The sequence below is a fragment of the Ornithodoros turicata genome, chromosome 6 (assembly GCF_037126465.1).
Source record: "Ornithodoros turicata isolate Travis chromosome 6, ASM3712646v1, whole genome shotgun sequence".
NCBI lineage: Eukaryota > Metazoa > Arthropoda > Arachnida > Ixodida > Argasidae > Ornithodoros > Ornithodoros turicata.
Window position 1 is genome coordinate 25,359,022 of NC_088206.1, and position 23,293 is coordinate 25,382,314.

Here is a 23,293-nt window from a genome sequence, read left to right on the forward strand (position 1 = left end):
TGTTCATGTACTGTCAAACTGTATACCGCTGACTGCTTCAGGCCCAGTGCCACAAGCCTTTCGGCTTAGACGGCCCTGTTTTATTATATTTGTAGTTTGCTTTCTTGAGTAAAATTATTATTATTATTATTATTATAACAATCGCCCCGGCTTTATAATAACAATCGTCCGACGTAGTCTTCGCCCATCGCCGCCCGCGCCGACGGCCAGCCTCTTCACCACGCCACGCCACGCTTCCTCATCCTACCGGGATCATAGTCGGACGGGATTCGGCACAGCGCGACCAGAGATATCTTCCGGAGATTTTCGCATTTCATAGTGGGAAAGCAGAGAGGGAACTGTACCCGCGTGCTGGAATCCGACTGAAGACAATCCGTGTTCCCAGCGTATGGTTGTACTATACTGTAACACGGTTGGTACCCCTAAACATGAACACGGAATTGAAGAAGAATTGGAATTGGAAATGAATGAAAAATATGGAAATGTTAGTCCCAACCCAGTTAGGACTGGCTACTCCAAAACGCGTTTGCGGTTGGAAAAGTAGAGCAAGAAAAAAGAGAAAAACAAACAGGAAAGAGGTAGAGTGAAGAAGAAAGTCACAGGGGGTCTTCCCAGCTGTTCTCCATCTTTTTTTTTTTTCATTATAGTTCATCCGTCGTGGATTATATATGCACGCATGTTCCTTAGCAGCTTCGATCAAAAGCGACGCCCAGTTGGGAAATTCGAGTCCATCGGAGCCCACGCCGTGCGCAGCTCGCTGGCCACCGCCACATGTAGAGCATTGCTATATTCCCCCGACGGCGGCTGAAGTATCGCGCGCGTTGCCGCCAAGCCGCGCTTCGACAAGTGTCGTCGGACTATGAACTCACCTGCGGCGGCTTGCGATGCGCGGCGGTCCACTGCGCGTCGTTACGCCCCGCTCCGTCGGACTCTAAACCAGACTTAAACTAGGGAGCCTCCATGCGGAGAACCCGCAGCAACCCATGGAGGCTCCCTAACTTAAACCAGCTTTTAGACTCTTCGACCTGCAATCTGGAGCGGGAGAATTTGTCAAGAGCGGCGCGCTGCGGAAAAGGAGTGACACAGTTCAGTAAAACGGATCGCGCTCACTACGTTCTGGGGCCGCTACTTAACGCGCCCAATGTTTTTTTTTTTTTTTTCAAATAAAGCCGACCTCAAGCACTCAGTGCTAGGCGAATATCAGCGGCTGATACTTGTGGTTGTAAACATCCACAAGGTGAAATCGCCAATCTTGCTCGACTAAACCAGAAGAACAATTCTATTTGATGGTGCTGATTGCGGAGTTTCATTGCCAGGGGCATTGCTGGAGCTGGGTTGTCTTCTTGTGTTCTCCAAGTCCTTTGCAGTCCTTTGCCAAGTCCTTTGCTTGTTGTAAGACACTTAAAAGTGCTCTTTGTGTTTTCTTCCTGGCTTTTTTTTGCACTCAAGTTTTTATTCAAGCATTAGGAATACATCTTCAAGTTTTCTTTTCTCTGTATGTACCCGTATTTAGGCTCGAGCCTCTTCGCGAACCATCTCCATCGAGCAACATCATCGCTGTATTTTTGTCGACACATCGTCATCTGAATGTTTGAAGGCACGAATCAGTGCTGTCTCTAGAGATTTCGCCCAGTAAGCCAACACAAACGTCCAATTTTAAAGGTAAGCATCACTAAAGATTCGTGAAAACAGAGTGTTTTCAAAATGCGCACCACGTTTCTATGATCGAACGAAACATTCCGCCAGTGTATGCGCGAAAATATTTTCTTTTTGGAGTCGAACGCCTCGAAGAACGGACCTGCCATTCAAAACAAACTTTGCTCGGCTTTCTTGCGCATGCGCTAGCATACGTTGCCATTACATTACTACCCTCAAATTGCAATAGTAGGGGGCTATCTGAGGAGTACGGCTGCGCTTAGTGGCGTAGCCAAAAGGTATTTTTGGGAGTGGTTTTGGCGAGGTTTCGCTCTCTTCTCCCAAATACACTACTGAAGGTACGATTTGGGATGTTTCAACCAGACTTGTGCACGTTACTGCAAAAAAGTAATTAATAATTGATTACTGTTGTCGTTACTCTTGTAGCAAAAGTAATTGATTACCGTTACGAATTACTCGATTCATTAGACGAACATTCTATTAGACGATTTCAGAAATTGCATAGATGGCCCACCAGAGAGCGCCGTGTTGCGAAAGCCCCTCTGCACCTTGGGATTAAGTTATACTTCAGTAATTCCAGCACTTACTATCATGGTTAACAATAGCATTTCCTCGTAGTATTCCGCCAAAATCAGCCAACTTCAAAGTCGCTCCTAGAGCTTTAGTTTCTAAAAATGGGACCAGGTGGCGCTCTCAACTCACCTTTCCTCATGCCTTTCCTCATTGGCTCCGCCAAGACTAGCGCACGGGGAAAAGCACTCCTCACTGTTTTTCGATTTGAGTTGTTTATTTCTTTGTTTTTCATCTATTTTCACATCAGACAGGTAAGCAGTTCATCCGGATTCTGGTTAGGCAAATAAGGGGACAGTTTTTTTTTAACCTTTCGGTGAACAGACCTGTCTCCTAACCCGCTAGGCCTAGCTACTCTCGGTTTCCGGCGCGCAACGAGCACACATAGCTCACGTAGTTACGGCCGGTTAGACCTTGCACACTTACACTTGTGTCCACGAACACATTGTTACTTACACGCACTGTTTTCACACACATTCAAATACCTTGTGATTACCGGGAATAAGTGTTTCCCTGAAGCGAATACGCAAGTAGCGGTCGCGTGCAGAGCACAGAAGGATTCGCTTACATTTACACTAACTTCACCCTTTCCTTGCGGTTCGTGGGAGCAGGTGTTTCCCTTAAGCGGACACGCAAGTAGCGGTCGTGTGCAGAGCACAGAAGCGATTCGCTTACATTTACACTAACTTCACACTTTCCTTGCGGTTCGTGGGAGCAGGTGTCTCCCTTAAGCGGACACGCAAGTAGCGGTCGCGTGCAGAGCACAGAAGCGATTCGCTTACATTTACACTAACTTTACACCTTCCTTGCGGTTCGTGGGAGCAGGTGTTTCCCTTAAGCGGACACGCAAGTAGCGGTCGTGTGCAGAGCACAGAAGCGATTCGCTTACATTTACACTAACTTCACACTTTCCTTGCGGTTCGTGGGAGCAGGTGTCTCCCTTAAGCGGACACGCAAGTAGCGGTCGCGTGCAGAGCACAGAAGCGATTCGCTTACATTTACACTAACTTTACACCTTCCTTCCGGTTCGTGGGAGCAGGTGTTTCCCCTAAGCGGACACGCAAGTAGCGGTCGCGTGCAGAGCACAGAAGCGATTCGCATACATTTACACTAACTTCACACTTTCCTTGCGGTTCGTGGGAGCAGGTGTCTCCCTTAAGCGGACACGCAAGTAGCGGTCGCGTGCAGAGCACAGAAGCGATTCGCTTACATTTACACTAACTTTACACCTTCCTTCCGGTTCGTGGGAGCAGGTGTTTCCCCTAAGCGGACACGCAAGTAGCGGTCGCGTGCAGAGCACAGAAGCGATTCGCTTACATTTACACTAACTTTACACCTTCCTTCCGGTTCGTGGGAGCAGGTGTTTCCCCTAAGCGGACACGCAAGTAGCGGTCGCGTGCAGAGCACAGAAGCGATTCGCTTACATTTACACTAACTTTACACCTTCCTTCCGGTTCGTGGGAGCAGGTGTTTCCCCTAAGCGGACACGCAAGTAGCGGTCGCGTGCAGAGCACAGAAGCGATTCGCTTACATTTACACTAACTTCACACTTTCCTTGCGGTTCGTGGGAGCAGGTGTCTCCCTTAAGCGGACACGCAAGTAGCGGTCGCGTGCAGAGCACAGAAGCGATTCGCTTACATTTACACTAACTTTACACCTTCCTTCCGGTTCGTGGGAGCAGGTGTTTCCCCTAAGCGGACACGCAAGTAGCGGTCGCGTGCAGAGCACAGAAGCGATTCGCTTACATTTACACTAACTTTACACCTTCCTTCCGGTTCGTGGGAGCAGGTGTTTCCCCTAAGCGGACACGCAAGTAGCGGTCGCGTGCAGAGCACAGAAGCGATTCGCTTACATTTACACTAACTTCACACTTTCCTTGCGGTTCGTGGGAGCAGGTGTCTCCCTTAAGCGGACACGCAAGTAGCGGTCGCGTGCAGAGCACAGAAGCGATTCGCTTACATTTACACTAACTTTACACCTTCCTTCCGGTTCGTGGGAGCAGGTGTTTCCCCTAAGCGGACACGCAAGTAGCGGTCGCGTGCAGAGCACAGAAGCGATTCGCTTACATTTACACTAACTTCACACTTTCCTTGCGGTTCGTGGGAGCAGGTGTCTCCCTTAAGCGGACACGCAAGTAGCGGTCGCGTGCAGAGCACAGAAGCGATTCGCTTACATTTACACTAACTTTACACCTTCCTTCCGGTTCGTGGGAGCAGGTGTTTCCCCTAAGCGGACACGCAAGTAGCGGTCGCGTGCAGAGCACAGAAGCGATTCGCTTACATTTACACTAACTTCACACTTTCCTTGCGGTTCGTGGGAGCAGGTGTCTCCCTTAAGCGGACACGCAAGTAGCGGTCGCGTGCAGAACACAGAAGCGATTCGCTTACATTTACACTAACTTCACACTTTCCTTGCGGTTCGTGGGAGCAGGTGTCTCCCTTAAGCGGACACGCAAGTAGCGGTCGCGTGCAGAGCACAGAAGCGATTCGCTTACATTTACACTAACTTCACACTTTCCTTGCGGTTCGTGGGAGCAGGTGTCTCCCTTAAGCGGACACGCAAGTAGCGGTCGCGTGCAGAACACAGAAGCGATTCGCTTACATTTACACTAACTTCACACTTTCCTTGCGGTTCGTGGGAGCAGGTGTCTCCCTTAAGCGGACACGCAAGTAGCGGTCGCGTGCAGAGCACAGAAGCGATTCGCTTACATTTACACTAACTTTACACCTTCCTTCCGGTTCGTGGGAGCAGGTGTTTCCCCTAAGCGGACACGCAAGTAGCGGTCGCGTGCAGAGCACAGAAGCGATTCGCTTACATTTACACTAACTTCACACTTTCCTTGCGGTTCGTGGGAGCAGGTGTCTCCCTTAAGCGGACACGCAAGTAGCGGTCGCGTGCAGAGCACAGAAGCGATTCGCTTACATTTACACTAACTTTACACCTTCCTTCCGGTTCGTGGGAGCAGGTGTTTCCCCTAAGCGGACACGCAAGTAGCGGTCGCGTGCAGAGCACAGAAGCGATTCGCTTACATTTACACTAACTTCACACTTTCCTTGCGGTTCGTGGGAGCAGGTGTCTCCCTTAAGCGGACACGCAAGTAGCGGTCGCGTGCAGAGCACAGAAGCGATTCGCTTACATTTACACTAACTTTACACCTTCCTTCCGGTTCGTGGGAGCACGTGTTTCCCCTAAGCGGACACGCAAGTAGCGGTCGCGTGCAGAGCACAGAAGCGATTCGCTTACATTTACACTAACTTCACACTTTCCTTGCGGTTCGTGGGAGCAGGTGTCTCCCTTAAGCGGACACGCAAGTAGCGGTCGCGTGCAGAACACAGAAGCGATTCGCTTACATTTACACTAACTTCACACTTTCCTTGCGGTTCGTGGGAGCAGGTGTCTCCCTTAAGCGGACACGCAAGTAGCGGTCGCGTGCAGAGCACAGAAGCGATTCGCTTACATTTACACTAACTTCACACTTTCCTTGCGGTTCGTGGGAGCAGGTGTCTCCCTTAAGCGGACACGCAAGTAGCGGTCGCGTGCAGAACACAGAAGCGATTCGCTTACATTTACACTAACTTCACACTTTCCTTGCGGTTCGTGGGAGCAGGTGTCTCCCTTAAGCGGACACGCAAGTAGCGGTCGCGTGCAGAGCACAGAAGCGATTCGCTTACATTTACACTAACTTTACACCTTCCTTCCGGTTCGTGGGAGCAGGTGTTTCCCCTAAGCGGACACGCAAGTAGCGGTCGCGTGCAGAGCACAGAAGCGATTCGCTTACATTTACACTAACTTCACACTTTCCTTGCGGTTCGTGGGAGCAGGTGTCTCCCTTAAGCGGACACGCAAGTAGCGGTCGCGTGCAGAGCACAGAAGCGATTCGCTTACATTTACACTAACTTTACACCTTCCTTCCGGTTCGTGGGAGCAGGTGTTTCCCCTAAGCGGACACGCAAGTAGCGGTCGCGTGCAGAGCACAGAAGCGATTCGCTTACATTTACACTAACTTCACACTTTCCTTGCGGTTCGTGGGAGCAGGTGTTTCCCTTAAGCGGACACGCAAGTAGCGGTCGCGTGCAGAACACAGAAGCGATTCGCTTACATTTACACTAACTTCACACTTTCCTTGCGGTTCGTGGGAGGAGGTGTTTCCCTTAAGCGGACACGCAAGTAGCGGTCGTGTGCAGAGCACAGAAGCGATTCGCTTACATTTACACTAACTTTACACCTTGCTTGCGGTCCGTGGGAGCAGGTGTTTCCCGTAAGCGGACACGCAAGTAGCGGTCGCGTGCAGAGCACAGAAGCGATTCGCTTACATTTACACTAACTTTACACCTTCCTTCCGGTTCGTGGGAGCAGGTGTTTCCCCTAAGCGGACACGCAAGTAGCGGTCGCGTGCAGAGCACAGAAGCGATTCGCTTACATTTACACTAACTTCACACTTTCCTTGCGGTTCGTGGGAGCAGGTGTCTCCCTTAAGCGGACACGCAAGTAGCGGTCGCGTGCAGAGCACAGAAGCGATTCGCTTACATTTACACTAACTTTACACCTTCCTTCCGGTTCGTGGGAGCAGGTGTTTCCCCTAAGCGGACACGCAAGTAGCGGTCGCGTGCAGAGCACAGAAGCGATTCGCTTACATTTACACTAACTTCACACTTTCCTTGCGGTTCGTGGGAGCAGGTGTCTCCCTTAAGCGGACACGCAAGTAGCGGTCGCGTGCAGAGCACAGAAGCGATTCGCTTACATTTACACTAACTTTACACCTTCCTTCCGGTTCGTGGGAGCAGGTGTTTCCCCTAAGCGGACACGCAAGTAGCGGTCGCGTGCAGAGCACAGAAGCGATTCGCTTACATTTACACTAACTTCACACTTTCCTTGCGGTTCGTGGGAGCAGGTGTCTCCCTTAAGCGGACACGCAAGTAGCGGTCGCGTGCAGAGCACAGAAGCGATTCGCTTACATTTACACTAACTTTACACCTTCCTTCCGGTTCGTGGGAGCAGGTGTTTCCCCTAAGCGGACACGCAAGTAGCGGTCGCGTGCAGAGCACAGAAGCGATTCGCTTACATTTACACTAACTTCACACTTTCCTTGCGGTTCGTGGGAGGAGGTGTTTCCCTTAAGCGGACACGCAAGTAGCGGTCGTGTGCAGAGCACAGAAGCGATTCGCTTACATTTACACTAACTTTACACCTTGCTTGCGGTCCGTGGGAGCAGGTGTTTCCCGTAAGCGGACACGCAAGTAGCGGTCGCGTGCAGAGCACAGAAGCGATTCGCTTACATTTACACTAACTTTACACCTTCCTTCCGGTTCGTGGGAGCAGGTGTTTCCCCTAAGCGGACACGCAAGTAGCGGTCGCGTGCAGAGCACAGAAGCGATTCGCTTACATTTACACTAACTTCACACTTTCCTTGCGGTTCGTGGGAGCAGGTGTTTCCCTTAAGCGGACACGCAAGAAGCGGTCGCGTGCAGAACACAGAAGCGATTCGCTTACATTTACACTAACTTCACACTTTCCTTGCGGTTCGTGGGAGCAGGTGTTTCCCTTAAGCGGACACGCAAGTAGCGGTCGTGTGCAGAGCACAGAAGCGATTCGCTTACATTTACACTAACTTTACACCTTGCTTGCGGTCCATGGGAGCAGGTGTTTCCCGTAAGCGGACACGCAAGTAGCGGTCGCGTGCAGAGCACAGAAGCGATTTGCTTACATTTACACTAACTTTACACCTTGCTTGCGGTCCGTGGGAGCAGGTGTTTCCCGTAAGCGGACACGCAAGTAGCGGTCGCGTGCAGAGCACAGAAGCGATTCGCTTACATTTACACTAACTTTACACCTTCCTTCCGGTTCGTGGGAGCAGGTGTTTCCCCTAAGCGGACACGCAAGTAGCGGTCGCGTGCAGAGCACAGAAGCGATTCGCTTACATTTACACTAACTTCACACTTTCCTTGCGGTTCGTGGGAGCAGGTGTTTCCCTTAAGCGGACACGCAAGAAGCGGTCGCGTGCAGAACACAGAAGCGATTCGCTTACATTTACACTAACTTCACACTTTCCTTGCGGTTCGTGGGAGCAGGTGTTTCCCTTAAGCGGACACGCAAGTAGCGGTCGTGTGCAGAGCACAGAAGCGATTCGCTTACATTTACACTAACTTTACACCTTGCTTGCGGTCCATGGGAGCAGGTGTTTCCCGTAAGCGGACACGCAAGTAGCGGTCGCGTGCAGAGCACAGAAGCGATTTGCTTACATTTACACTAACTTTACACCTTCCTTGCGGTTCGTGGGAGCAGGTGTTTCCCGTAAGCGGACACGCAAGTAGCGGTCCAGTGCAGATTACAGAAGCGATTGCTTACATTCACACTGACGTTACACGTGCCTTGCAGTCTGTGGAACAAGTGGTTCCTTTAAACGAACACACAAGAGACGGTAATGTGTTCAGCACAGTTGACAACCCGTTTCAGATCTCACTAGCGTTATACCACACAAACAACAGGCACGCAAGAGGCAGAAGTGTGCAGGACAGAGTAACGCACCCTCATAGAGATTCCTTACGGTTGTGGGGTAGATGCCTTCTTAAGGAAAGCACTCTGGAACCCTCATAGGGTCACTCCAAGGAGATAGACATAGGGCATTTTCAAGAGACTTCTGCCTTCCCCCCTGCCCCTTCTGTGGACATGCTGAGGGCAAACCCACACAGTAACTAGGTCAATGGAAAACGGCAATGCCTGAGACCCAGCTACGAGGGGAAGCTTTTCACCTTCAAGTTTGCAGTTTGGGGCTTACCTGCAACCCAAAAGAGGAACTAATCTGTCCACAAGAAGGTTGACTTTGTTGATTAACAGCAACTTCCAACCCTCTGCTTCCGGCGATTTGCGGCGAGGATTGAGCAGAGATGTGGTTCTCGAACCCTGATCTTTCTGGTCGACACACCTGATAACGAAGTCCGCTTTCCCTTGCAGCATGGCAGAACGTAGCCCTTCCCGGCTGACCGCCCTTGAAGGGACAGTGCAAACCATGGGTGGGACGGTCAAGTCCATGCAGGTGGACATCAGCAATATTTCAGCGTTTCTCCAGGAGCTCCTGGCGGAGAAGACCAGGTCCCAGCTGCAGGCGCCCCTGCAGAATGATCTAGCCCCCCCGGTGTCTGGGCCCTCAAAGACGGGCCCAGGCGACGTGATCGAGGAGGTGCTAGAGGAGGAGGAGTGCCCTAAACAGCAGAGTAATGCACCCTGGGGCGAGGAGACCACAAGCATTACTGACGGGTCCACAGAGGACCCAGAGATCGCCTTTCTACAGGCCCCCACGCGACCTCCAGTGCAGCGCTACCCGCCAGCGGTGATTAGTTTTGTGGAGGAGCTCTGGAGGGAGGATGGTCGCCTCGAACGATCCAAGGCGGCCAAGGACACGTTCCCTGAGCTAGGGATCGCCTCCCTTCAGGCTCCCACTTTTGACCCGGAGATAAAAGACTTCGGTGTGCGCCGGTCCCTACCAATCAACATGGCAAGGGACCGGAACTTCCGATTTCTACAGGCGGGGATACTGTCAGTAGTGCGACCTCTGGCCGCACTGCTGGCAGAATCCATCCAGGCACCGCCTTCGAAGGCGGCTGTAGCCAGGCACGTGGGGGCGGCAATTTCCTTGCTGGCCCAGGCAAATGCGCAAGCCCTGACTGACCGGCGGGAGGCAGCCTTGCACAGCTTCCCACCGTCTTTAAAAGCCCTGGTGGAAAACCTGCCAGACCCGTCGGGGGAAGATGCTGGGAAGCTCTTCGGGGGTGCCTTCACCTCCAGGCTCCAAGCAAAAATGCAGGTTTGGAGGTCCCTAGACACCGCCATGGAGGCCTCCAAACGCCCGGCACAAGGGGCCAGCTCGCAAGCGCCCACCAAGAGGCCTCGCAGCACAGCGGGGGACAGAGGCGAGCCTCAACCGCGGCCCTTTCGGCCAGCCCTACCTCTGGCCAGTGGTTCCCGGGGGAGGGGCACAACATACAGGGGCAGAGGTAAGTCCATTCCTCTGTGTCAAACCACTTCAGCAGGCGGGTCAATTAACACACTGTGTAGACATTTGGAGGACGCTGACAGACGACCCCTGGATCATTCAGTCCGTACAGGGTTATATCCTCGATCTTCTGACGACTCTTTTTCAATCCAGTCAGCCCCGTCCTCCTACACTTTCAGCAGCTCAGAGAGCACTGGTCAGTCTAGAAATCAGTTCCTTGCTCGCCAAGGGAGCCATCACTCGTATCAAACCGTCCCAGGCCCAGTTCACCTCCTCCCTGTTCCTAGTTCCCAAAAAGGACGGAGGCTTCCGACCTGTCCTCAATCTTCGACCCTTGAATGTGTTCCTCCGTTACGAACACTTCAAAATGGAAGGGTGGCACACAGTGCGATCGTTGATTCTCGACAGGGACTTTCTGACACGCATAGACCTACAGGATGCGTATCTCTCGGTTCCCATTCATCCAGAGCACAAGGATTTCCTCTGCTTCGACTGGCTAGACCAGCGATTTCGATGGGAAGTCCTCCCCTTCGGTCTTGCATCAGCACCACGGGTCTTCACCAAACTCCTCAAGCCCGTAGTGGCCTCTTTTCGTTCCCAAGGCTTCCGTTTGGTGATATGCTTAGACGATATACTTCTAATGCATCAGGATGCGCAAATGCTATCGCTGCAAACTCAGCAAGTAACTCAAATGTTGGAGGCCCTGGGTTTCCACATAAATACACAAAAGTCTCAGACTGTTCCCTGCCAATCTCTGAAGTTTCTGGGCTTCATAATCAACACACAGACAATGCATATTCAGCTCCCCCTAGAGAAAAAAGTACAAATTCTACGCCAGATCCGATCCCTTCTCAGCAGGCCACGGATACAGTTACGGGAATTATCTCAAATTCTCGGCAAGCTCAACTCCACTGTTTTGGCAATTTTTCCAGCTCCACTACATTACAGAGCTCTGCAGCAACTGCACAGAGTAGCATTGCGAGCTGGTACATACGAGGCAATAGTCTCTTGGACTCCAGCAGCCACTCAAGAGCTTCTGTGGTGGGAACAAAACTTAATCCTTTGGAACGGTCGACCAGTCCACGACGACAAGATCTTGTTAGTGATCCAGTCCGACAGCTCACGACTTCGTTGGGGAGCTGTATGTACGGGACGTCACATAGGAAACCTTTGGTCCCAGCAGGATTGCAAACTACACATCAACGAATTGGAACTGAAAGCAGCTTTCCTAGCCCTTCAAACTTTTGCAAAAGAGTTGCGGGAGGGGTGTGTACTGCTTCAGCTGAACAACATGGCAGCTGTAGCAGCAATCAACAAATTAGGCAGCGCTCGCTCGATCACTCTTTCAACTGTAGCTCGCCAGCTGTGGACCTGGTGCTTCCAAAGGGGGCTGACAGTGAAGGCAGAACACATCCCAAGGAAATTGACTGTGCAGGCAGACTGGGCATCAAGAGTAGATCTCGACAGCAGCAGTTGGAAACTAGACCCCAATCAGTTCAACAAGTTAGTTTGTCTTTGGGGTCCCTTCCTGACAGACCTTTTTGCAGGCTTTACGAATTTCCAGATTCCACATTTCTTCAGTTGGAGACCAGATCCACTTTCCCACGGGGTGGACGCTTTCACCAAGGACTGGAGTATAGGCATCAACTATGCATTTCCTCCCTTTTGTCTGGTAGGGAAATGCCCCCAGAAACTCCAACAAACCATCTCGACCCTAGTTTTGATAGCACTAGTATGGCCAGCCCAAACCTGGTACCCAGTTCTATTGCATGCACTCGTAGACTTGCCCAGGCTGATCCCTCCACATCTGCTACTGAACAATGCCCAACTTGGTCACCCCTTAATTTTGAGCGGTGGACTCCGTCTAGCAGCCTGGAAGGTGTCCAGCGACCAGAATCTTCGCAGTCACTTTCATCTCACTCTGCCAATCTCATCAAGGCAGCATGGCGTCAAGGAACAAGAGCAGTTTATAGTTCGTGCTGGCGCAAATGGTCTCGCTGGTGTCTTGAACAGCAAATTAATCCACTTCACCCCGCTTTGACAGACTTTCTTAACTTCTTAGGGTGGCTTCACCTACAAGGGCTTTCCTATCGTACTATTGGATGCTATCGATCGGCCATCTCTCAGTCGGTTCCACCTTTTCAGAACACAAACTTGGGGGAACATCCACTTACTTCTCGCCTCCTTAAAGGGATTTTCAATTCTTCACCTCCAAAATCGCGATCAACCCCACTGTGGGACGTGAGGCAAGTGACCGCGTACCTAGGCACCCTGGGACCCAATGCTTCCTTGTCGCTGACCTCCTTGACCTACAAACTCTGCATACTTCTGGCTCTGGTTACAGCAGGACGTACGGCAGACCTTTCCCTACTTTCAACCCAGGCAGTCTCCAAGACCCCAGATGGTTGGAACTTACTATTGCTAGGACATAGGAAAACGTCCCGTCCGGGGCACTGCCCCAGCTCGCTGCTGGTTCCCCGCTTCCCCCATGGGGACGACCTTTGCCCGCTTCGGTGCTTGGAAGAGTACCTTGTACGTACTGCCCCACTCCGTGGCAACACAGACCAGCTTTTCCTTACCACACGCAGACCCTTCACGGGTGCCTCACGGGATACGATCAGTCACTGGATAAAACGTACCCTGGCCTCAGCCGGGATAGATGTAACTAAATTTACAGCACACTCCACGAGGGCGGCAGCTACGACAGCTGCAGCAACAAGAGGGGTATCGTTGTCTGACATTCTCAAGGTGGGTGACTGGTCGTCCGAATCTACCTTTAACCGTTTCTATTACCGTCCTGCAACTGCACTCGCCTTTGCCATGCAGGTCCTAAGCTGAGCTTTGAACATGCTATTGTTAACCATGATAGTAAGTGCTGGAATTACTGAAGTATAATTAACAGTTTTAACGAACGGTACTTACCTGAAGTTAAAGCAGGAATTATACGAAGTATATGGAAACACTATCATGTAACTCCCGCCCAGACGCTCCCCATTCAACCTTCGAGCTTTTACTCGTTACAGGTATCAACCGGTTCCCGGGTCGAGGAGGCTTTTCACAATAACTCAGACCAGACATAGGCAGTCTGAATAACACTTGAAAAAAAAAAGAAAAACAGTTCACAATAAATTGTGGAATCGTCTCTATGTGTTGGTGTTTTTCCCTATTCTCCCTTGTCCGGTGGGCAAGTTTCGCTCCACTCGCGAGGACACGTGGACCGAGTATGATTAATTAGCACAGCAGGATAGTTGCATAGAAATGGGAAACACCCTATGCAACCCTGTCTGTGCCATACTTTCTGCGCGTCGCCATCTCGGAAGGTGAGTTGAGAGCGCCACCTGGTCCCATTTTTAGAAACTAAAGCTCTAGGAGCGACTTTGAAGTTGGCTGATTTTGGCGGAATACTACGAGGAAATGCTATTGTTAACCATGATAGTAAGTGCTTCCATATACTTCGTATAATTCCTGCTTTAACTTCAGGTAAGTACCGTTCGTTAAAACTGTTAATTTTCATGAGTCAGAGAAAAGAAGAGCGCAAACGGCTTCGGTTTTCTCTCTCCTTCACCTCCCACACATTCGAGCAACAGGCAGACGAGCACGAATGTAAACCATTTCCCACGACGCATTGCGCGATGCGCTGACCACTGATCTCGATTGTAAAAGGCTGGATCGCGGATAGGGAGCGCGAGCGTGAAGAAACCGGCCGCCATCTTACTGTACCCACAACAGTCGCCGCAGCGATCATGGCAACTTCTTGCAATTACGGTCGTACCAGCCGTACCGGCAAGGATACAGAGCCGAAATTTCTACAGGTGAGTCATTCTTTATCAAGGAATACATAGGCGTCCATTCTGTACATTTATTTGACAATTATGAAGTGTTTCTTTGCCCAAAACCAGCACTGGGTGCAAGTTGTTTGATCGCTCTTCCGAGGTTCAATCGAACACACTTGCATTTTACCCGGCGGCAAATACAGTTTGAGTGCATAATATGCTAGAGAGAACATGTTACACTACACTGGTAGTGCTGTCATCAATATATGTGCGAACACTCGAGAGCTTTTCTGCATGCATTGCTAGCATGGTACACGGTGCTCTCTACGGAAGCAAGTGCACATTCATTTCTTTGAATTACCTTCGCGCACAAGTTCGGTATTACGTCATAATGAGACCAAGATTGTCACCCTTTTTCATGTATTGGTATTGTTTTGTGCCTTGGTTTGATTTGTGACAAAGAATCCTACGTAACGGCGTGTAGCACGACTTGAATAACGCCTTTGTGTCTGAGCTGTATCGTCAGCTTGTTACGATAGTAATAATTTGTAGCGTGTCGCGCTATTTGTAGCAGTTTTTAAGGCAAAAGTGGTCTCTCAATACAGGTTTCGTCATGAGGGCTACCCAGTGAATAATCTGTGCAGTGTGATACGGCTGGGTGTACAGGTAAGTATCACGTTCCTCATCCACTGGTCTCTACTTTACAGGAAGGAACAACCTCAGTGCACGCACTGTGGTTAGCCTCTCTCAGTTTTGCATATTTTCTTACATGTTCACATCAGAAACAGACCTTACACTTTAGGCTCCTTCACCCAGCAATATAATAATTAGAGATTATAATTCTTTTTAGAAGAGTTCCCCATATTCTTTTTAGAATAGTTTTTAATCTTTTTAATTTTTAGAAGATACAGGGATTGTAAACCATGTTTTAAACTGATGTTTTAACATTTGTCCAATGCATTTATTAAACAACATATTCATTTTTAACTGTTGCACCCAAACCAATGTTCTGATGTATTATTTCCTTTGTTGTTGATGCACCATAAAAATTGGAATAATCATCATCAATGCAGGTTACTTCACGGCTGCCTCGACATACTCAAGAAATGGGTGCAGAACCTGCATAATGCCCACAAACGTTGACTACCACAGCACCCCCAGAAAGTAAAGGCATATGTGTCACATGGGATTTTTAAAGGCATTCACAGTATATAATACCTTGTATGAACTGTTGTAGCGCCTCTACAGTACACTCTCAGAAATTAAAACTTGTCAGGGAACTGTGATAATTGTTTCAGTTAATAGGCATGCACATATATGCTATAAGAAGAAAATTATTTATTGAAAATGCACTTCTCTGGCTACTCATGTTGTTTACATCTACTGTTGATCACATTCATTTATCACATATTATATTCTTATATATTATTATTATATTATCACATATTCGATCACATTAAATTTAAAATTTAGCATATATGAGAAAATATCAGGAGGGAAGTTGCTATTCATTGCTCATTCCAACCTAAAATTGAGTGCTACAAATTTAGAGAGCGTACCTGACCATTGTCAGTCCTAAAATATATATTGCCATTGTAGCAAGGTCACAAAACTATAAATGTTTTGCGACCTCCCTGCACGTTCGTTGTATCCTGAAACGCGTAAGTGCAAGAAATAAATCTTGAACTTGAATAAACTTGATGTTGTATAAAGTTGACATAAAATATTGAATAATTTCAATTCAATTTCAATTTTATTAGTAGTATTTGCAATACATAGTACACAGTGGGGGCCCCGTAGCAGAAGCTAGAGGTGGGGCCTCCCGGAAACAATCTGAATATCATATATGTGGCGAAAACATCAGAACAAGGTATCCAATATAACGATGTACTGTCACAGTATGGGACAAAGCACAATACGCACAAAAGTAAAAGAACAAACAAATTAAATAAATATAAGAAATAAAAATAACTGAGATTGAGCAAAAATGTGACGTGTATGAAGGTGAACAGCGTAGGCGAAAAAGCCCGTGGGTGAAAGAAGACAGATAGTTGAAAAAGCGTGCATGAAAAGAATGTGTATGAATATGCGTAACTATTTCATGAAATGGTTCCTTAAAATGATCCGAAAACGATGGAAAGAATGTACTGACTTTAGGTTATCGGGCAAGGCGTTCCATAGTTTGGCAGCAACGAAGGTGAATGTTTGCTTCCCATAGTTGGTTGTTGTGCGTGGCAGGAGAAAATTACCGGAGCGAGGTGATCTAGATGGAACGACTACTGCAAGACACTGATTGTTGAAGACACCTGACAAATGCATGAGCTGACAAAGCTGTTGACAAATGCAACAGCTGCATGAGTGGCAAAATACGCAGTGATATGAAGAGGTGGCAACTGCTGCATACTGTGGGAGTGAATGTAATGATGCGAATTGCTCTTCTTTGTAAGCTGTTTAGGGACGAGAGATATATGTGGATCCCCATGATCTGATGCAGTAAGAGAGGTGGGAATGTATGAGAGCGTAATATAATGACACAAGTGTATGGAGTGGAAAAACATATTTGACCTTGGATAACGCATGAAGGCCGTAAGCCGCACGCCGACATATGTTTGAGATGTGTGCTGTGAACTTTAAATGGGTATCTAACGTTACTCCCAGGAACGTTACCTTGCCAGTAGGTAAAAGAGAGCTACCATTTAGCGTTAAAGTTGGCATCAGCGGTAGTTTCCTCTGAGGGCTATGGAAGAGAATGAATTCAGTTTTTATTATTATTAATAGTTAGCTTGTTGGTGCGGAATATAATGAATGATATAAAATATTGAATAAACTAGAACTCGTATATTCTCTTTACTCATAATCAGTGATCTTCATTACAAAAGCATATCGTGTTAGACTTTTTGTTTGCGTTTCACAGACTGGGTACATGAGGGCCAAAATGACAAAATCACAACTGTTTCAAGCTCCAAATAGTCCTGTTGCGATTTGAAGACCATACGTGGAGCTGCATTTTTGGAACATGCTCCACATAACAAGCATGACAAAGTCAGCACTGGATAGCAGGACCCCGTCCCCAAGCAGCTTTTCTCACGCTGTAGTTGTATTCAACAAAAGCATGTGAGTGCTGGAGAAGGACATTCAGTTTGGCACAACCGCGCCTGCAAATAATCAGAACAAATAAAGGAAGAAGCAAACAAACATAGAGGGGCTGTACTTCGAAAAGAGATAAGTCCTGTGTCTCGAGGAGGTGTTACCACTTTCTAAGTAACTAAATTGATTAAGCTTACATCACTACCTGATTATAACTGTCCTAACGAGTGTGATCTAACTGCGTGAAGTAATTATTTTGGCTGCTTCGGTGTGTCCATATTTGCGAGGCAAAGCACTGCTGTCGTTTACTAAAAGACTCTTTCTAAGGCGATGCTTGACATAAATCATACTAAACGCATACGCGGCTAAAACAACGGCTGTGATTCTACAGAACGATCTCTTTCTGCCATGCAAGTATATCTTTTCCTGGACCGTTCTTTATGGAACAATTTTTGTCCAGAACGCAGTACGGGATATTATATACATTGTTGTTGTTAACCTCAAGTCGTTTCTTATTGAAATATTGGCTGGGAAACGTGCTGTAGTACAATCCCCAGCGCTGCACTGCAGTGACGGTCTAGTTTCGGAATGCAAAACATAACGTAATTAAGAATCGAACGGCAGGACACCTGTGAAACACTGTTAGGATACATCAGTATACTGGCACCTTACAAAATTGTGTGATGACAAACAACGATCAATGCTAGCAGCGCAATAAATACTCACAATCTCTGTTGCCTCCCATTGTTTTCTATGGGCACACACAGCACTTTAGGGCCCACCAACATGGCGGCCCGAAGGCACGCCTCTCCCCCACGAGCCCCTCTCCCATGCGCGATCCAGCCTTTATACATAGAGATCAGTGGCGCTGACTTGGGCGACTGAGGGCCCCCGTGCGGAGCACAAGGGCAATATCTGAAATCGTTAAATCGTTAAATTAACGCGTTACTCGTGCCGTTACTTTCAATTCATGCAAAAATAACCGCCCCTGTGTGCTTCGAAGGCAAAAAGAAACAAAAAAACTCCCAAGTGATTGGGACAGCTGAAATAGCGCGAAACACTCGCACGTGAGAAGTGGAATATTTTCTCCGCTTACTACAGTACAATAGCCCGACAAAGACACAGGAAATTTGTCACAGATCATTGTTATTTTGAGTCAGACTCTACTTCAAAAGTAATTGATTACTCAAAATTGTAATCGAATTACCTCAACAATTACTTATTCAAAAATGTTATTGATTACTCGAAAAAATTACTCAAGAATTAACTGATTACAATTAACGCAATTACTTGTAACGCGTTACGTACAGGTCTGGTTTCAACCAGGGAGTGAGTCTTGTTCGTCTCGTTTGTCCATTGTTTGTCTTTCTTGTTCGTCTTGTTGCCAAATAAAACGTTGGCAACACCTCTTACAAGATACACTGTCATTAACATCTCAAACAGTGCTAGTACGTTGCTACTCACTCTCTATTGTAGCCCGTCTCATACTTCCCGTTGTTTACCCTCTCTTTAAGTCGGGTTTACCTGCGTAGTCGCTGTCCTCCATTGAAGCAATGCATCCACCTGGTTTTGTTAGAACCGCATGTGCACATTTTTCAATGAGTGACTACGTAAGTGCTGTGTGTGTGTAAGAGTTCGTGCACTTTTTGGAATAAACAGGAAGCACGTTCACATCTCGAAGCTGTAGACCAAGATTAACACGTGTGAACAGATGAGTACTATTCATCCCGCGTTGCTGCCCCCGAGAAAAAAGGAAAAAAAGAAAAAGATTTCGTCATGGCAAGACCGGTTATGATTGCGTGAATGTTTTAAGCAACTATACCATGTTTTCTACAACGGACCCATTATGGCCACTCATTGAAGAAACACAAGCAACTAATCACTACGTGTACGTTCAAGTCTAGCTTAGGATTAAGTGAAACTTTCTGTTTATTTGTGGTTAACACGCACCCTTCGTCAAAACCTGCAGGTTTTGACGAAGTTTTCACATGTGATAACTCTATGTCTTTCAAACTGATATCTTTCAATAAACCTGATATGATTTATTTTTGTCTGTTCTTGTCTGGTAGTGCTGCTCTGGGTGATGACGCACCATGTCTAATTATGCACTGCTTATTATTCATGCTGCTGACGTCAATATCTGGCATCATTTATTTACAAAAGTGGTAGTCCGCGCAGAGGATGGATGGCGCTGACGGTCTCTATCACGGCGTCATCTGAAGGCGCGGGGACCTATGGGAGTTTCGCTACCTGTCTATATATACCCTGGAGAAGCTTTGTAGCTGTTGCTCAGTTTCGCGGTTAGATATGTTTTCTTCTTCTTTGAAACGCCCACCTCATCATCATTGAATGTAAGTGTGTGTGAGTGTGCTCATTCACTTTTGTCCAACTTCTCGTGCCCGTTACTACGCAGTGTTGCTATCACGGCACACCGCGAGAAGGGAGTCTCTTCGCGGTCTTCGCCTTCAGGTATATGTCCTCCTCTCTCAGCTCAAATTTTTTCGCTCGTCACGTGGGTTACGAATCACTCTGTAAAGTTGTGTTCCTTGCGTCGTCTTCCTCTGTCAGCCTATGCAGTTTTTCAGAAGGTGTGTCGCGGAATCATGGGCATGGTTGCATTTTGGGATCTCCCGCGCAACGTTAGGCCGGGTCCCATAGCTTTATGCGAGCAGCAGCAGCAAAGCAGCAACACGGCAACATGGCAGCAGAGCAGCTTTCTGCTGCCGCTGCTCTGCTGCTGGAGGCGTCCCATAGCTTCGTTTTGAATTAGCGGCAGCAGCGGCTTAGGAAACACAAAACGTGTTGGGAACTGTGGCATTGTTTACATTTCGCACATTCCGAAGGCGTACGCAGCGGCTAAGCCTTTTAGCACACACGCCTATAGGAACGCAATCCTAGGTGAAAGGCGTTTGTGTGAGAGATATATTGTGGATTTGGAGCTCATAAATGAACTTTGAGATGAGTGTGGTGGTGGTCTGAGCCTCGTATTACCTGATCGGCTCTTCGTTGATGTGTAGTCAGTTTCGTGATATTCAACGTAGGTTCGTTCTACTGCTGTGCAGAACAGTCCTTGCTGTGTTGTGTGGAGGTTCTTCTACGGGATTTTGTCGTATAAATATTGCCTCGTTACTATAGTATTCGATATTTTGATTTACGGTGACTGTCAAATGCGTCCGTTGCTCTAAGTGAAATAAAATTGTCTAACGAAAACAAAGGCCCCTTCTGCTAGTATTCACTGCGTTCTGCCTGTTTTCACAAGGAATGGGTTCATTATCTATCTCTATCGAACACTTTTTTGTTGTGTGAACGTTGTCTATCTCCATCTAACCCTTTTCAAGGGTGTTTCATTTACAACCCCTAGCAAGGTCTTGGAAGACCGGCCACAAGGAATGAGGTCGGTATGGTTTTCACATGGCATGGACGTGAAAGTAATTTGCTTGTACGTTATCAGGTCACGGGTTTTGAAGTACTTTCGAGAAAACAAGCGAACATGTAGCTACAACACGTAGGTTCGGTCGAACACTTTATTGAACTTTATGAACTGAATTATGTCCTGAAAGCGCACTTCACGCAGTCCAGATGATTGAACACTCGCTCCAAACTACTGGGAATCACAAGCGTCTTCAGAAACAAATCACAGAACAACCACACACAAACCGGCCGTCGCTCCCCGCCCTGCTAACCCTAAACACCGTCGAACGAAAACAATACCAACCAGCCTCCTGATTGGCTTTCGAGACCGGCTGCTCAGGCTGCAGAGCAACAGGGTATTCAAGAATGGACCCACGACTTTTCCAACACTTCAAACTTCTTTATGGAACTGGTCGGAGCGCTTCGCTCCATTCAACAACAGCAACATAACAAACAAAAAATATTACCCAATCATTGGCTCACACGCTATTTAAGGTCCCCGAGAGCCCACATCGTCCTCCTCTACTTACGAACGACAACGGCAACGAAGTTATTTAACTCAAATCTGCAAAACAGGGCAGCACAGCCACAGCAACCAAAAATTCGGATACGAGAGCAGCAGGGAATTTCTGCAGCTCGGTAGCGCTGCTGCTCTCGGCCAGTGCTATGGGACCGCTCGTGCCGCTGCAGCTCTGCTGCTGCTGCTCAAATCGAGGCTATGGGGCCCCGCCTTTACACCGTGCCTGCTTCATTTGACTCTCACTTCGTTGCAGGAGGCACTTCGTCGCAAGCATGGATGCGTCGATTCAAACTAGTATGCAGGAAGAGAAGTCACCACGATGGGAGCTCACACGAAGATAAATGCACCAGGCAATAGATGAAAGAAACGACCTTCAAGTGCGTCGCTGCCTTGAGACGGCACCACACCTGAAGAAATGGCTGCATCCCGATAGCAACGAATCGGCCATGCACAGAGCAGTGGAGAATAAGAATAACGCTTTCTACATTTATGTTTTGCTTCTTTCGCACGCGTGAATGTTCAGAAGTAAACGAGAGAAGCGATGCTTAGATGATTTGAATCCGCTTCAGCGATCAGAGCTTCAACGACAACGGTTCTTCGTTACGAAATACGAGGGCTCTTACGTAGAATACCTGAAAAACGGAACAGATTGTCAAACGAAGCGTGTCGACTTCGAAACAAGTGTGGACCTCATGTATGACGCACTCGACAACATTGAGTTGATCCGACCTATTCTGCAAGTAGCCGCGACAGCGCATAATGTAAGGATCCGCTTCGACTTCGACAGGGGCGACGTCCAGCCCATGGTGGGATATAGTGGAACGAGCGTTCTTGGAATAACAGACTATGACAAAGAAGAAATTTTCGTCGCAGCCAAGATGAAAGAATCAACCGACGCGACTCCCGAAGAAAGCTCCGAAGCGCTGGGAACACTAGCGCACGAGCTTTGTCTCTTTGCACTTCACCTGGTGTACAGGAACACGGGAAAGCCCTACTGTTCCCCTGACCTCGACGGGAACAGCGCTACGAAAATGTCCTTGATCGCATTGAGAGAAAAGGAAACTTAGACGAAATAATTGGGCTCGCGTTCGATTACGCCACTGAGCAGGAGCTCATCGTACGGGTGCCGCACATCCTTGCTCAGCATGGCAGTCCAGGAGAAGGACACGCCATCCTGGAAGGTCAGGCACCGGAGCTCCTCGAATTCTACAGAGGACTTGTCCTACCAGATATGAACAAATACATCAAGAACGCCTGACCCGGGTCGGCTAAAGACGCAGAAAACATTAACATCCAAAATACGAAACTCCAAAAAGCGGATAAGGTAGAGGAGCTCGGAGTAAACTTCGATAAACCAAAGAGACACCGGGACTTCAAGGATGCCCCACTTCTCATTCTCGCGGGTCCAGAACTGTCGCTGCATCGATACTCGCAAACGATGCCGTCAAGTCTACGGGACAGCCATATTTATTCTTTGAAGCCTCTCAGTGGGACTTCAAGCTTCAAGACGTGTTGATAGAAAACAAATGCAGCTTTGTGATTCTAACTTGCGACGATAGAAGAAAAACTTCCAAGGCACTCAGTCTTCTCAGCCAGGTTTGTGACGTGACGGCACAAGAGTCCTCCTCATTGTCTCTGACGTAGACAGATACTTCTACGTCACAGAAGCACAACGGGACGCCTTCTTTGAGAAGAAACATCACGTTGCCGATGTCCCCGAAGTTAGTTTCAGCAACATCTCACGAGTATGCATTGACCAAGTACGAAAAGGAATCTGCATACAGTTTCAAGGCCGAGATCATAGAGTACCCTTGGAAGCCATTATAGATTTAGGTACCTTTGCAGATTTGCTGAGCACAGCAACATTCCTGAAACTATGCGAATCGAAGCTGATCGAAATTGGGTCGTCGGTTTCTAAACTGGAACGGTACGTTAGTGCTTGCTATATGGACCGAAGACTGGAGAGGAAGGTTGAAGTCGACGTCGCCAGGATTAGTTTAGACTCTGAAGACGAGGCCTTCGCCTTTTATGAATGTTCTCGAGCTACGGTTTCCACTTTTGTTGCAAGGGGTGTAAAAGTGTACGACGTGAAGGATTTGAATGGCTTTGAAAAGTTCGTGGTTCTTGAAAACAGGGACGCTTACGAAATCCTCAGAAACAGAATGCATTTTCGTTGGAAAACTGTTCACCTGTTAAAATATGATAGGCTTCGAAATTCTTTCTTGTGGATCTGTTCAAATGGCTCTTTAAGTCACCTTCCGTGGGTGGGAGCAGAGAGCTACCGTG